The 14,982-nt window shown below is 32.5% G+C and overlaps 1 protein-coding gene across 1 annotated transcript in view; it reads right to left on the bottom strand.

Annotated features, from left to right (window-relative positions):
- The window catches only part of LOC141480582 (histone H2B-like), a 201,425-nt gene that overhangs the window by 149,098 nt on the left and 37,345 nt on the right, over positions 1 to 14,982 (bottom strand). The gene's annotated exons all lie outside the window — the stretch shown is intronic.

Here is a 14,982-nt window from a genome sequence, read left to right as displayed (position 1 = left end):
GTTATAACGATTTTATTGTTTTTTGCGAAATTTGGATTAGGTCGATAAATTAATTGAATTGATGTCATACATTTTATTGCTAAATACACTAAGATTTCTTTTATAATGTACATGTTTTCATTTTATAGCAATTGAGTAACAGTGAGGTTTCACTCGATTAAAATAAAAAGCAATTTTTCGAGGGTTGCAAAAACATCAGCAGCAGGAAATAGGTTACGCTGACACATATGCTAATTAGTTTTGTTGCAGCGCATTCCAGTCTGGGACTGGGATGCTCGTTTTCCAATAATTCTTAATTTTTAGAATCACCTCTGATTATTGCTGCTCGTATTAACGACTGCCGACCTCGGACACCCACGTGACGCACATCATCCACAACATACTTGTCACAAATGAAGCAAACAGTAATGTTTTCACTCATTTTCACACAGCAAAGTTTTGCTGTCTCTACTCTCCGAAACTCACATAGCAACTGAAAAATGTGCTTATCTTGAAGAATAGGGCAGATGAGACTAAATCGGCCCTTTTGTTCAAACAATGCCAACGTTGCCGGAGGAAGTGACAATAGCACCCACAAATTTACCGTTGGCACCACTGCGCTGTTCACTCAGCGCTATATTACACTATATCTTTGAAACGGTAAGTTGTATAAAAAAAAACAGTTGAAATAAAAGTTGTTTATAAAATTGAAAAGAACCAGTTTTCCGTTTGGATCGTAGATGAAAAATGAAAATTTCAGAACAAAAAAGCGGAAAAACACTTTATTTGGAACTTTAGCGCCATCTACTCCGAACATTTTTCGTTTTACAAATAGCACTAATGACATTATTTGTGGATAATGATGCCCTCTACAATTTTTGAAGAATAAATGTTTCTATAAAATGCATTGTTCGAGAAAAATGCATTTCAAAATAATTTTTGAATTTTTAAAAACCGTCACAGGTAGCAGGTGGCCATCGCTTGGTAAGCTTTCTTTCATCATTCTCTAACGACTCACCAAGTTTCATCCATCAGGTAATTTTTCAGCAATTATTCAACACATTGAATGTACAAAACGAGGTATTTTGCCGGCGCGGCGTCTGTGACCTTCTGATTTTTGCAGACTCTTTCAACCGAATTGTCTTTCAGCTGCATGTTCAGAATTGCAATAATTAAGCCGGAATTTAAATGACTTATTATGTTGTGGTGTGTTGTGATGCTCTCTGACGTGACGGCGAGTGTGCAGACTATCACCGGAAAAATGATTGAAATTCACCTCGAAATTTTCATTTCGAACGAAGAAAATGACTACAGTTTTATTGAAAATAAATGTACTTTTCATTGAGAATTGAATATTCATCTAATATATGTGTGAAATCATAACGTATTATTTCATGTGAAGAGAATTACTAACTGGACGATGGGTATTCCCCCTTAGTGAAATGTAAATGTTCGCCATCTCTTTATCGAATGTAAAATTACGCTTGTATTTGTGAGCGATTATTGTATTGTTCATTATTGTCTACAAAAGCGCATCGGTTTGTCTGACGTGTGCATTAGAATATTTTTGTTGTTGGTGAAAATAAGTAAAGAAGGGTACATTTCTTGTAAAATTTCAATAACCACTCCAATAAACAGATGAATTCATTGAGTTTTCTCGTTATGCATTATAGAGTGTTTTTTTTATTATAAGTATATCCAAACCTCACATCGCGAATTATTTTATACTGTATGGAATAGTACAACATATTTTAACTGATTTTCAAATAATTACAGAAGATATATTTGAAAATGTTTGTGATAATTACTGAATGATATTGAGAAAAAGACATATACTCGATAGCAGTGGCGTGGCTCATCAGTGGCGCCGTATGCACGATCCATTTCAAAAATGAATTTCGATGAGGAATAAAGTTTCGTATTGGTGGTTGCAAATATCGGACAATGTTAAATCGTAATTTCATTCACCTAAAAAATATCTGAACGTTTTATTCGTATCTCTCATAATTTTGGATGAATTTGAGGATTTGTGATTCTTATTATTGAACTTGAAAACATTTTTGCGATGGGAGGCAAGCTGGAACTCAAAATTGAAAGGATCAAGAAACACTTTAGGACCTTTTTGTTTCTGTTGAAGAGGTGAACAAAACAAACTTCATCACCACTTCATACCATAGCATTATAGCTATATTTGCTATATTTCAGAAAATGTTGGAAAACATTTGGAAATATCTAATTTTGTATTCAAACAGTTGAATATGTATCAAAATTTTTTGAGAAATATTAATATTGAAGTCAATGATATCCATGAGAAAGGTCATACGTACTATTGTCGTTTGTTTGCAAGTTTTTTTTTGTATTTTTATTGTCATTTCCCATTATTGATTTTGGAGGTTTAGTGGAAGAGCCAACCTGTAGTGCTTCGCACTGGATTGGAACTTCGCTTTTTGGCTGTTATTTTATATTTCATCTAACAAAGACCATTATTATTAAAAGAGGTCATATGAGTATTTTTTGTAAAGGTGGGAATACTTTCTAGATTAAAATTTAATTTTTCATCCTCTTTGAAACTTTTTCGGTTACGGGAAACAAGTTGGAAATAAAAACAAGTATTTATTAACACAAATAAATAAACATAATACGTATCACAATTTTATCATATTTGCTATAGTTCGGGACATGTTGGTCAAAAATTGAGAAAATTGGAAATTATTGTCTCAATAGACTGAAAATGTAATCAACTTTGAAAAGTTTCGGCGATGGAAGATCTTTTGGAACATTTTTTGTATGCTTTCATAAGACAAACTAAAAAGATGTTTTTTTGTGAGTTCCATGAATCAGGAATTATTTTCGAAATACTTCAAAATCGAGGAATTCAATTAGAATTGCCTCAAAATTTTTAATTGATCTGGAAAATTTCATCAATCGAAAACAAGTTAGACATAAAACTGGATATTTCGAAGAAACTTATAGTACTTTTTTATTGCTCTCAATAAACAGAATATTTGAACACAGTTTTGTTGTAGCTGCTTCATTTGAATACCCAGAAAAAGTGTATGAGGAATAAATGAAATATTTCCTATTTTCATGAATTTGGTAATAATGAAATAATAAAAAAGGGAGGTGTTGTTTGGATTTCTGGAAACTTTGGTGAGAAATAACGGAGATCATAACATGTATATCTCCTTTTTTCCAGATGTGTCTGCACTACATGAATATAGTTGTGAAACTTGTTCAGAAAAATGTCAACTGTTGAGTAACTACAATATCCATCAAATACTTCATAGATTCTTATCGAATTGTTCTTACAAAAGTTGCGAGGAGGGCTGTTATAGACGCTTCAATTCATATAAAACTTTCTATATGCATATATACATTGTCATAGAGAAAATCATTGTTAATGATGTTACCACCAATTTCATTGATGCACTGAAGCAGTGCTATGGATGTTTTTATATATTCAATATGAAAGAAAATGTGTTAATTTGAAAAATGGTTTTTTATTTTGTACTGTTGTTATTTGACTTTTTTGAAAATGAAAAAAAAATTGTTTTGTAGAATTTCATTTCAAGAATGTATATGACTTATTTTATATACATTTTTTTTTAATATATCAATGTGTAATATGTCTTGTGCATTCAATTATCTAAGTTATGAGGAAAAATTATAACCTGTGAATGAAAAATTACACCGTCAAATCAGAGTATACTATTCCACTGTGAAATTATATAAGAGTGTAAAATTCTACTGTGAAATTCTGTCAAGACATATAAATTTATATCGCAAATTTACCTTATATAGTTTTATTTCAACTCAAAATGAAAAATTACACTGAAAAATTCCACACTTGTCTTCGGGATGGAATTACAAAATAATATTCCGCATGGAATGTGAGATCACACACGAAAGTAATTTCTCGCTAATATGGGCGCGGTAATTAAATTGCCACCGGTACCGGTGGAAAAATTTTTACCAGTGATTCTGTCGTGTCGGGGCGTGCTCTGACATTTCAGTCAGTATTACAGTGGTGGCCTATGGAGTAAACGCATACAAGAATCTACAATGTTTCCTCCGATTCGAATAGTGATTTTCAAGAAAACCTTGCGTATCTGCTAATGTCATGTTTACTTAAAAAGAAAAAAAAAGAGAAAATATTTGATTCGTCCAGTAAATGATCTGAGAGGTAGTCGAAGCAAATATCATTTACTAGTTAAAGAACTAGAGTGTGATGAAGAAAGATTTTATCAATATTTCAGGATGTGAAAAAATCAATTTGAGATTTTCTAACAAGGTCAATAAGTTCGTCCGACATCTTGTGCACAAATAAATGCAAACGACTGTTATCTAGCTAGTCAACGCGAATTAACTATCGACGGCACTAAACTTGCTTTTTAAAAAAATACTTTTATTGTTACAAACTTGAAAATGAAAAAATTACAGAAATACAAAATATATGAAATTATACGTGTTGTTGGTTTGATGAATAAAATCTGACTGACTCTGGATGCGAAGCTTCGAAGATGTGCGCTCCTGTGAGAACTGTCTTGTCAGCATCTGGAACAGGGTGGTGGTACTGCTAGATCAGCGGGATTGTCCTAGGTGGTGAGATAATTCGCGTCAGATACGAAACATACTAGTGTGGAGTGTTGTGACGCCTCATCAAGGCCACGCCGCCCATGTGTGCGAAGTGTGCGGCGCCCAAAAGCGCCAAGAAAATAGAGGCGTCGTCATCGAAATTATTTTTGTTACACTTACACAACATATTCTTTGTAGTGGAGTATCGATAAGTATATTAAGATGATGCCGCCGAAGTTACGTCTGTGCCTCTGCCTGTTACACCATTGACACCGCCAAGACAATTATCGTCACCAATACCAACTTTTTCCAAAGATGACCCTGGACTCTGTCCAATGCTACTTTAATCCACTATTTAATAGAAAACCCGATTTAACCAATTAAACAGTATAATTTTCCGCGTGACTCATTGAGGCGAACATTTTCTGAGTATTATTATGCATTTAGGAAACTGTGAAAATTATCACAGAGAGTTATTGCTGTAGTCAGTGTCAAAAAGTCCGTTTATTGCTTCTGTTGCAGTGTATTTGAATCAAAACATAATAATAAATTATTAGAGAGAATTAGTTATTGGCAATATGTAGCTTTGTATTGCAGCAGACATGAGAAAAGTTGTGCTCATTTCAATAATTATAAAAAATTGACAAATTTATGTCTCGCTCTCAAAAATAAAAACACTATTGGAAGTATTCAACAAAAACTTTCAGAAGTTGAAAAGCAGCGCTGGTACGATGTAATCGAAAGAATAATATATGTGGTCCAATTTCTGAATACACAAAATATGGCTTTTCGTGGCCAGAGCCAAAAATTATACGACCGTAAGAAATTGTAATTTTTTAATATGTATTGAACTGTTAGCAAAATTCGATCTTTCAATAACTTAACATAAGTGTACGACACGTAACGAATGATTCGGATTTCAAAACTATGCCGACTTATCTGGGAGATAATATCCAAAATGAAATAATTTTCATACTCGGTAACCAAATTCAAACATTTTTATTAAATTTATGCCTTATGTCAAATTAATAAATATTTTTTTAATAATACTGGATTGTACACCTGACGCTTCACACGAAGAGCCAATTAGTTATATAATAAGATTTGTCTATTTTAACACAGAAAATAGAAAGGTGGAAGTTAGGAAGCATTTCCTAGCTTTCCATACAACTGGCGCTGGATTATAGTAGAAAAACTAGCCAAAATTAATTTGGGCATAAGCAACTCATGGGGACTGGGCTATGATAATGGATCAAATATGCGCGGTAAGAATATTGATCTTCAAAAAAGATTTCTGGATCTGAATCCCCGCGCTTTCTATGTACCATGCGCTAGCCATAGCTTAAATTCAATAGTAAACGACGCGGCCGATCTCAATCATATGATTGGATTGTTTAGTATTGTGCAAGAATTTTATAAATATTTATCGTCCTCTACCAAAAAATGAGATTTATTAAAAAAACATGTCATATATCTGACCTTAAACCATTGTCTGAAACAGGATGGTCAGCAGAAAAGATGCTATTGAACCGCTGTTTACAAATTTACTAGAAATGTTTAGAATTGTGCAAGAAATTTAGAAATATTTTTCGTCCTCTACCAAAATCTATCTATCTAAATCTAAATTTAAAACTTCCAAATCCAGACCCCTGAGACTCCAAAGAGTTTTGATTATGAACACGAAGACCATAGTATAAATGATCCGAAAACCGCTTTCAAAATTATTGTATTTTTTATATATTGGATCAAGCTTTATCCTCCGTAGACGAAATATTTAATTTATTGAATAATCATAATGACATGTTAAATTTTTTATTTAAACTAAGTGATGACCAAAATCAAAGTCGATTAAGGAGTAGCTGCAAATTATTCATTGGGTATTAATCCGATGATTTGTTTGAAGAAATTGTGTCGTGTGAGTCTTTTAAAAAAAATTGAATAATGATGTGGCTGTTTTTCCTAACATCACCATAGCATTACGTATTTTGCTAACTATGCCAGTTATTGAAGCAAGCGCGGAAAGGTCCTCTTCTGAATTGAAACTTACCTGCGCTCAACAATGAGCCAGGAAAGATTAACAAATTTAGCAACAATATCCATAGAGGAGGCCATATTAGACCGTATAGACATACACGATATTATTAGGGATTTCGCAAACAGAAAAGCGAGAAGAGTGGAAATGATATAATTTAAGTATGTCTATATTCTTACATATTTTAGACTCTTGTTATTGTCAGCTATTTTGTTAATAAAATCTAACTATACAATTAGATATAACATCATATATAAAGTACCTAAGTAAAAACTCAATTCGTGTTTTATATTTCGCAGTAATTGGCAAGCAGAAGATAACTTGTTTTACCTATTTAGGAAAATATAATCTAAGTATATAAAACTGGAGAACATTTATTTAGGTCAAAATTAATAAATAATAAAAAACAATAATTGAAACATAAGATTCGTGAAAAAAAGAGGCGCTTCATAGGTTTCGCACACAGGCGCTGTGTGGGTCGGCACGGCCCTGGCCCAAAATCTACTAGATCAAACCTAAAGGTTCTGTATTTTAAAGATGACTAGCAAAACATCTAGTGTGCTACATTTTTGGAAAATTAGTTAGGAATATACAGGGTGTTCCATTATAACACAAATAGTTTTCCATCTATAACTATTGATAACTCATTTGAAAAATGTTTTCCGATTTGGCCCACACTGTACACCTTAAAAAAGGTCTACAAAACAATCCGCGATGGTACATGTCCATCTCTCGGGGATAACCCACAATACCCATTTTTCATCCTCGAGAAATAATGGCTTATTTACGAAGCGATTTTAAGCAATACATCATTAATCCTTAGCCAATTAACAGTACCTTCAATACATTGTGCATTCAATATATATAACTACAACAATTTAACTTAGGAAATTTATGTAGATTCTTATTTTAGAGCTGCTTAAACTACTGACATATAATATAATATCAGCCGTGACATTAAAAAAAAAGTAGAGACTAATTGACAAATGATCAGTAAATTATAACTGAAGTGGCGTTCAAATCATTATTTCACACATAATAATTTACTATTGGAGCAAAGTTACGTCAACAAATAGTTTGAAAGTTATAAGCAATTTATCGGGAACCAGCAGTTTCCCAAACACCACAACTGCAATACACTTCTCGACGCGCGTTTCACCAATCCACTTGGCGTCTTCACGAGCTTGGTTGATGAAACTCACGTCGAGCAGAGTATTACAGTTCCGGTGTTTGGGAAACAGTGCTTGTTTTGAATTTATTCTACGCGTGGAGTTCCAGTTTTATATCATCCGTACCGGTTTTTAAATATCTAGAAAATTCACCAAAGAAAAGTCTTGCCTTCAAAATCTGTAAGTTCAATATTTATACTTTCAATTGGGCGGTGAAAATATGGATCAGTTTTTAAATTGTATCATCCTGTAGATATGCGTTTTGTTATCTAAGAATCTGGAAATTCCAGAAACCTTATTTATTTTATTATTACTTCCCAGAAATAATGTCATCCAGGCATTCAAATTCCCCATTTTAATACTTATTCATGTTTACCAGAAACATTTTATGAGAAATGAATATCAGTTTATGTATTGGTCCACAGTCCACTAATAATTAGAAACAAATTTGTCCATTTCTTCGAATAAATACTGGAAATATTAGCAAAATCTAGGAAAAGGATATGAATTCGAAGACCTGCATAAATTAACAAAGATTATCGGAGACACATAGACTGGCCAATAACGTCTAGACAACAAGATTGAAAACGTGCAATTATGATCGAAGGCTCATTCGATTCGGAATGACCCCAGAAAAGTGTATTTGAAGGATTTTACAGTGGGTAGAAAAATACGAATCTTATAAACTAAATAATCGAGTAAAAATGAGGTATTCCGGTTTCTCGTTAATAACAATAAAACAAATATATTTGAAAAAAAAATAATATTATAAATGAGAAGGAAATTCCACATAAAATAGTCCCAAATTTCGACAATGTATTTTCATTATTTACAATTCAACGCTGATAATAGGACCCTGTTATTAACAAAAAACCGGAATACCTAATTTTTCCTCCATCATATTGTTTGTAACATATGTAATATTTCACCCACTGTTGAATTCCTCGAACACATCTTTGCTCATATTTTTAGGAACTTTAATGTATTTTTCACGTTTGCCAACTAGTTGCCTTGACTAAATATTGTGAAGTTCTGTCTCCCTACCTAACTGCTAACTAGGTATTAGAGCTACAGTACTTGAAAGCTATACATTACTTGGAAATGTGTAATATGTAGGTACCTAATTCTATTTGGAAACAATTAGCTACACCAATTTCGATATCAGTTGTAGCCATATTTAAAAAAATCTTTAGGCGCATTTACATTTTTGGTGTATAAAAATTATGAAAATATCTCCATCAGCAGGTTCAGAATGAAAAACTACAAAAAATCAATGAAGATCATTTTAGCTGTGCACACGCTTATTCAGATTCGCTTTTTCCATCGTATTTGGACAAAAAAAAAATTTGAAAGAAATGTTTTTTTCTAAAATTATTTTTATATAACAATCGATAATTATATCCATTACTTTTTGTAACTAAAATGAACGAATATTACAACCGAATCCTGCCACATTTTATTTATTCCGTACGTCTTGATATCACATTCAACCAACTCCTTAATTTTAAAATGATTTACTACTTGGCCATCACGATGACGGGAATGTCACTCTCGAAGAGAGAGAACAAACATGCAAACTCGCACTTGTCAGCCTCGCATTCTATTAATCTATTGAATTATTATATCTATTAATAAGCTAAAATTGAGCTAAAAAATAAGCTCAATGATTATTCAGTCGACTGTATTTGTTGTTAACTCATGTAAATATTGATAATTAGAAATTAATTCTCACCGCAAATAAATCTGGATAAACATCTAGGAGCAACAACTCAACAAATAAACTAACATCACATAACAAGCTTCCATGAGAACTGCAGGTAGTTGACAAGTTGACTAATGAACTTCTAACTTCTAGCGATGTATAAGAGCGGAGAGGGGAGGCTAGCGAGACAGTGCAGGAGGAATGGTGGATTGTTGTTCTTCGGTTCTTTGCGCATGGCGGAGAAAAACAATTGAAATTCCGAAGGGAATGAGGTATTTTGCCGGCGGCGTGGCGTCTGTGATCTGTTGAGTTTTGCTGGCGTATATGATTCTGTTTTTTGCCGAATCTTTCAACCGAATTGTCGTATCAGCTAGCTGCATGTTTAGAATTGCAATAATTATCCATGAACAGGAAATTTCAAGTTAACGGGGCATTTTTTAATATATGCAAAACTAATTATTCCTCTCTTGTCGCTATTTTGTAGCTAATTGTCTAGTTCACAAGTGCCTTTCATTACATATACACAAACATAATTTGTATTCTAATGTAGAATCTGAAAATGTAATAATTTATAGGGTGTTCCATTTGAAATAACGAAGTCATGTTACTTCCAGTATAACCGGAAGAGACCGCCTTTTTGAAAATATTTTAGCCGAGTTGTCCCTATCGACTTTGGTATATTGTCAAATTTTCATATTCACTCTGATTATAGTTTTCCCACTTTTAAAGAAAATCTCCTGTTTTCAATTTAGATACATGAAAACTGATAGCTGTGTCTGAAGGTCAAATTTTATGATAAACTTGATGGTGAAAACCGCTTATCGATATCTGTCATCGTTTCTGAGTTACAGCATGTTTTTCGAAAATGTACATTTTCGAAAAGTTGCTGTAACATGTTTCCTATCGAAAATTTCTCGTTTTCAAGAGTACATTTTCGAAGCACTTTTTTACGTAGAATTCAATGGTGTGAAAAACTTATTTTCTCAAATGAGAGAAAGTTATTAGGTAATGAAAAACTATCATTTAATGAGAGAGGACACCCTGTTCATTCCTACATATTTCAATAGAGCTTAAAATTACCTTTTCAAAAATGTAGCACACTTGATGTTTTGCTAGTCATCTTTGAAATACAGAGCTATTGGTTTTTTCACATAGACTTTGAAACAAACACTTTGATCCAGTATGCTTTGGACGACGCTACTAGCTACCAGTGAAGATTTGCATTCTATTTCATCATCGCATCGCCAAAAATCTACTAAATCATAATTAGGTTTCAATGTCTACAAGAAAAAACCTAAAAGCTCTGTATTTCAAAGATGACTCTAGGAAAACATCAAGTATGTTACATTTTTGAAAAATTAGTTTCAAGATCTATTGAAATATGCTGGAATATTCAGGGTGTCTCATTAACACAAATAGTTTTAATGAAATGAATAATAACACTTTTGTCTAATTGCCACTAATAGTTGATTTTATTTATACGACCGGTTTCGGGTTTAACCTCATTATCAAAAATAAAACCCAGCTATCCCAGGAGTATCAAAGATACGCTGAAGGACCTAACAGAAAAATAAATATCTTTTTAACTTTTTAGTTCGATGTTCTTCAAACTACATTTATTTTTCATTTTTCAGTTTCGTATGCTAAAAGTGTATTATAGTTTTTTTTAACTATATTTTATTTAAACTTTGGGATCAATAATGTATATTGTTTAGAAAAATGACCATTGACTCAAATTCAAGATTCAGAGACCTCAAACACAGTACTAAATTCATTGAACCTACCTGACATAAAAAATCTGAATATCCAAAATAATATCAAACTAGTATCATTAGACGTAAAAAAAAACAGTTTTATTCTTGATTGAACCCAAAACCGGTCGTTTAAATGAAATTAACTAGTGGTAATTAGACAAGTGTTTTTATTCACTTCATTGCATCGAAAATTATAACTGAAGTGGCATTCAATTCATTATTTCACACAGAATAATTTACTATTGAAGCAAAGCTACGTCAACAAATGGTTTGAAAGTTATAAGCAATTTATCCGAAATGAGCACAGTTTCCTAAACACCAGAACTGCAATAAACATCTCGACGCGCGTTTCACCAACCCACTTGGCGTCTTCACGAGCTGGAGACGCCAACTTGGTTGGAGAATCTCGCGTCAAGAAGAGTATTGCAGTACCGGTTTTTGGGAAACACTGCTTGTTTTGAATTTATTATATGCGTGAAGTTCCAGTTTTACCTCATGCGTACCATTTTTTTAAATATCTCAAGAATCGTTACAGATATTCAAAATTGGAAAAAAGATACTTAGAGAGTAGAAAATTTTCCAAAGAAAATTCATGCCTCCATAATCTGTAAGATCAATATTTATACTTTCAAACGAGCAGTTAAAATATTGATCGATTGTATCATCCTGTAGAAATGCGTTTTGTCATCTTAAAGTCTGGAAATTCCAAAAACCTTATTTAATCCGATTCAGAACAAATAATTTATCCATTATATTATGGTACAAAAATTTAGCAGAAACATTTTATGACAAATGAATATCAGTTCGTGTATTGGTCCACAGTTCACTAAAAATTAGAAACAAATTTGTCGTTTCTTCGAAAAAATACTGGAAATATTAACAAAACCTAGGAAAAGGATATGAATTCGAAGACATGCATAAATTAACAAAGATTATCGGAGACACGTAGACTGGCCAATATAGTCTAGGTAACAAGTTTAAAAACATACAGATTATGAGCAAAGGCTCATGCGATTCTTAAAATAATCGAGCAAAATTGAGGTATTCCGGTTTTTTGTTAATAACAATAAAACTATATACATTTGAGGAATGAAACAACAATATTCTGAATGAGGAGGAAATTCCCATAAATGGATAGGTATCTTCATTATTTATAATTTCAATTCAACGCTGAAAGTAGGACCGCATGTTATTAACAAACAAACCGGAATACCTTATTTTTCCTCCATCATATTGTTCGTAACAATCGTAACATTTCACCCACTGTTAAATACACCTTTGTAGGGCTCATTCCGAACCGAATGAGCTCTGCTCATATTTTTAGGAGCTTTAATGTATTTATCACATTTCTCAACTCGTTGCCTAGACTAAATATTGTGAAATTATGTCTCCCTACCTAACTGCTAACTAGGTACCTGAAAACTATAGATTACTAGAAAAAGTGTAAGATTTAATACTTTTTGGAAACAATTTCCTGTACCAATTTTGATTTAACAGTTGTAACCATATTTTCAAAAATCTTTAAGCGCATTTACATTCTCGTTGTATAAAGATCAAGAAAATATCTCCATCAGCAGGTACAGAATGAAAAACTGGAAAAAATGAATGAAGATAATTTTAGCTTTGAACACGCTTGTTCAGAGATTAACTTTTTCCACCGAATTTGGACAAAACAATTTGAAAGAAATATTTTTCTAAAAAAAATATTTTTATATAACAATCGATAATGATATCTTTTACTTTTTGTAACTAAAATGAACAAATATTTAAACCGAATCCTGCCAAATTTTATTTATTCGGTACATCTTGATATCATATTCAATCAACTCGACTCTCGAAGAGAGAGAACAAACATGCAAACTCGCACTTGTCAGCCTCGCATTCGGTTCGAGTTGAGTTTGATTTTTTTTCTGCTGATTTCAGACATGCAGTTAAAAATCCTCGGAAACATATGCTATTCAAATGTCAAAAATGACAAAAATCCCATAATATGCTACCCTCTTTCTCAGAGAAGCTTTGGAACTCCTTAAAACGGACAAAATAAAAAACGCGGAAACGATCTAAAAATATAAAAACTCGCCACCCTGTATAAATAAAACTTGAAATTTTTCGAATTTTTCAAGGATAGCTCATCACGATAAGGTAATTGTTTAGTAAGCCTTCTGCAATTTCTTCAGCAACAAAAGAATATAGTTCTGAATTATTGAAATGTTAGAATATTACATAAACCATCAAAAATGTGCTTACCTTGTCCAACTGGCCAAACTTTCCTGGTTTTAGTAACTTCAATACATGAAACAAATAGTTACTAGGTATTTCACTTATAAACGAATGTAATTTCATTTAGAAACGGATGTTAAAAGTACACAGAAACAAAGCAACCGACCCGACTGAAACAAACCTTCTAACATCTACAAACTAAACAGACTAATATATTTACATGTTTCATGATCCATCAGCGTCAAAACAATTCCCAACATTCCTAGTGAAGAGAGGGGCGCAGAGATGAAAGCGGAAGGGGCAAAATACCTGGACTGCCGACGGACGTCTGGGAAGGAATGTAAGAATATGAGAGATGTATTTGAATCTGTACCTTCCAGTGGCGGATTCTGGGGGTCTACAGGAGGAGCATGCTCACAAAAAAGTTGAAATAGAAATAAAAACAAAGAATTTTCTTAACGAAACAATTTTAAACGAAACGTTATGTAGAATATTTATTATTATATCGTCATAGAAAACTTCGAATACAATAATATTTTCTTTTTCCATTTTGTGATATTCTCCGAAATAACAATTCCATTCGAAAAAAACGAAAAATTTTCTTCGATCATTGTATTGTTCCCGATGACAGTTATCTTATTTTCACAATTAATCGACTTCCTATGTTACACTTTAGCATATAGCAATGTTATTATACTACATGATAAAACAAACGGCCTCTGTATTAGGACAAGTTTCACTATTTAATTTATATACTCCTAATTTCTCGAATTTGGTTGTTTTGTCTTTATTGTTAACTAACTTTCCCAATGTATTACCTAAATGCAATTTTAATCTTGTTTTTTCAAAAATGAAGCCATTTTTTCTGTTTGTCCAAAACAGGTTCCCTCAGAAGCCAAAATTTGTGCGAGGTAAGGGCTAACGAGGTCTTACTTTTTAACGTGTAATTCCTAACAAGGATTGGAAGATAGCAAGTGAAAATCGAGTGTTCAGCCTGGGACTTGAACCATCGACTCACACATCGGCCAATTGACTGAGTGACCAAAGCACACACGTCGAACCGACCGACTACCGACCGACTTTTTTTGAAAGTATTTTGTCTATTTATTCAGCTTCAAATCCGTTGTTTACTGGGATATGCTTAATGATATTGAGTTCTATATTAAAAATTACCTATTGAAAAAGGAACAGTGACTAATCTATGAATCATGCTACTATCAAATGCTGTTTTGTGTTAGTACGGATTACTATAGATCTATATCAAGTAACGGCCGACTCAACCAGAAAAAAAATAGATAGATATATGTATAATGAAAATTCAGACGATATATACGAAAATGTCAACAGTAAAGTGGGGGTTTTCAACAGGTAAGGAATCACTTTCTCTTAACTATATAGATCGTATGATTTCTCAATATTAACTCAGAATAATCATTTTTCATGAGCCAAATTCATTATATTAGGGAAACCCCGTATACGACTGTAAAAAATTAATATCAGATAGTTTCATTGTAGGTTCCAAACCATGAATAAGTTTTCACGAGGAATAAC

Source organism: Leptinotarsa decemlineata, unplaced genomic scaffold (assembly GCF_025532065.1).
Source record: "Leptinotarsa decemlineata unplaced genomic scaffold, Ldec_3_MD MMD2_P_RNA_scaffold_9, whole genome shotgun sequence".
Classification (NCBI taxonomy): domain Eukaryota; kingdom Metazoa; phylum Arthropoda; class Insecta; order Coleoptera; family Chrysomelidae; genus Leptinotarsa; species Leptinotarsa decemlineata.
The sequence above is the reverse complement of the archived record's forward strand: the minus strand, read 5'-3'. Positions and strand labels throughout refer to the sequence as shown.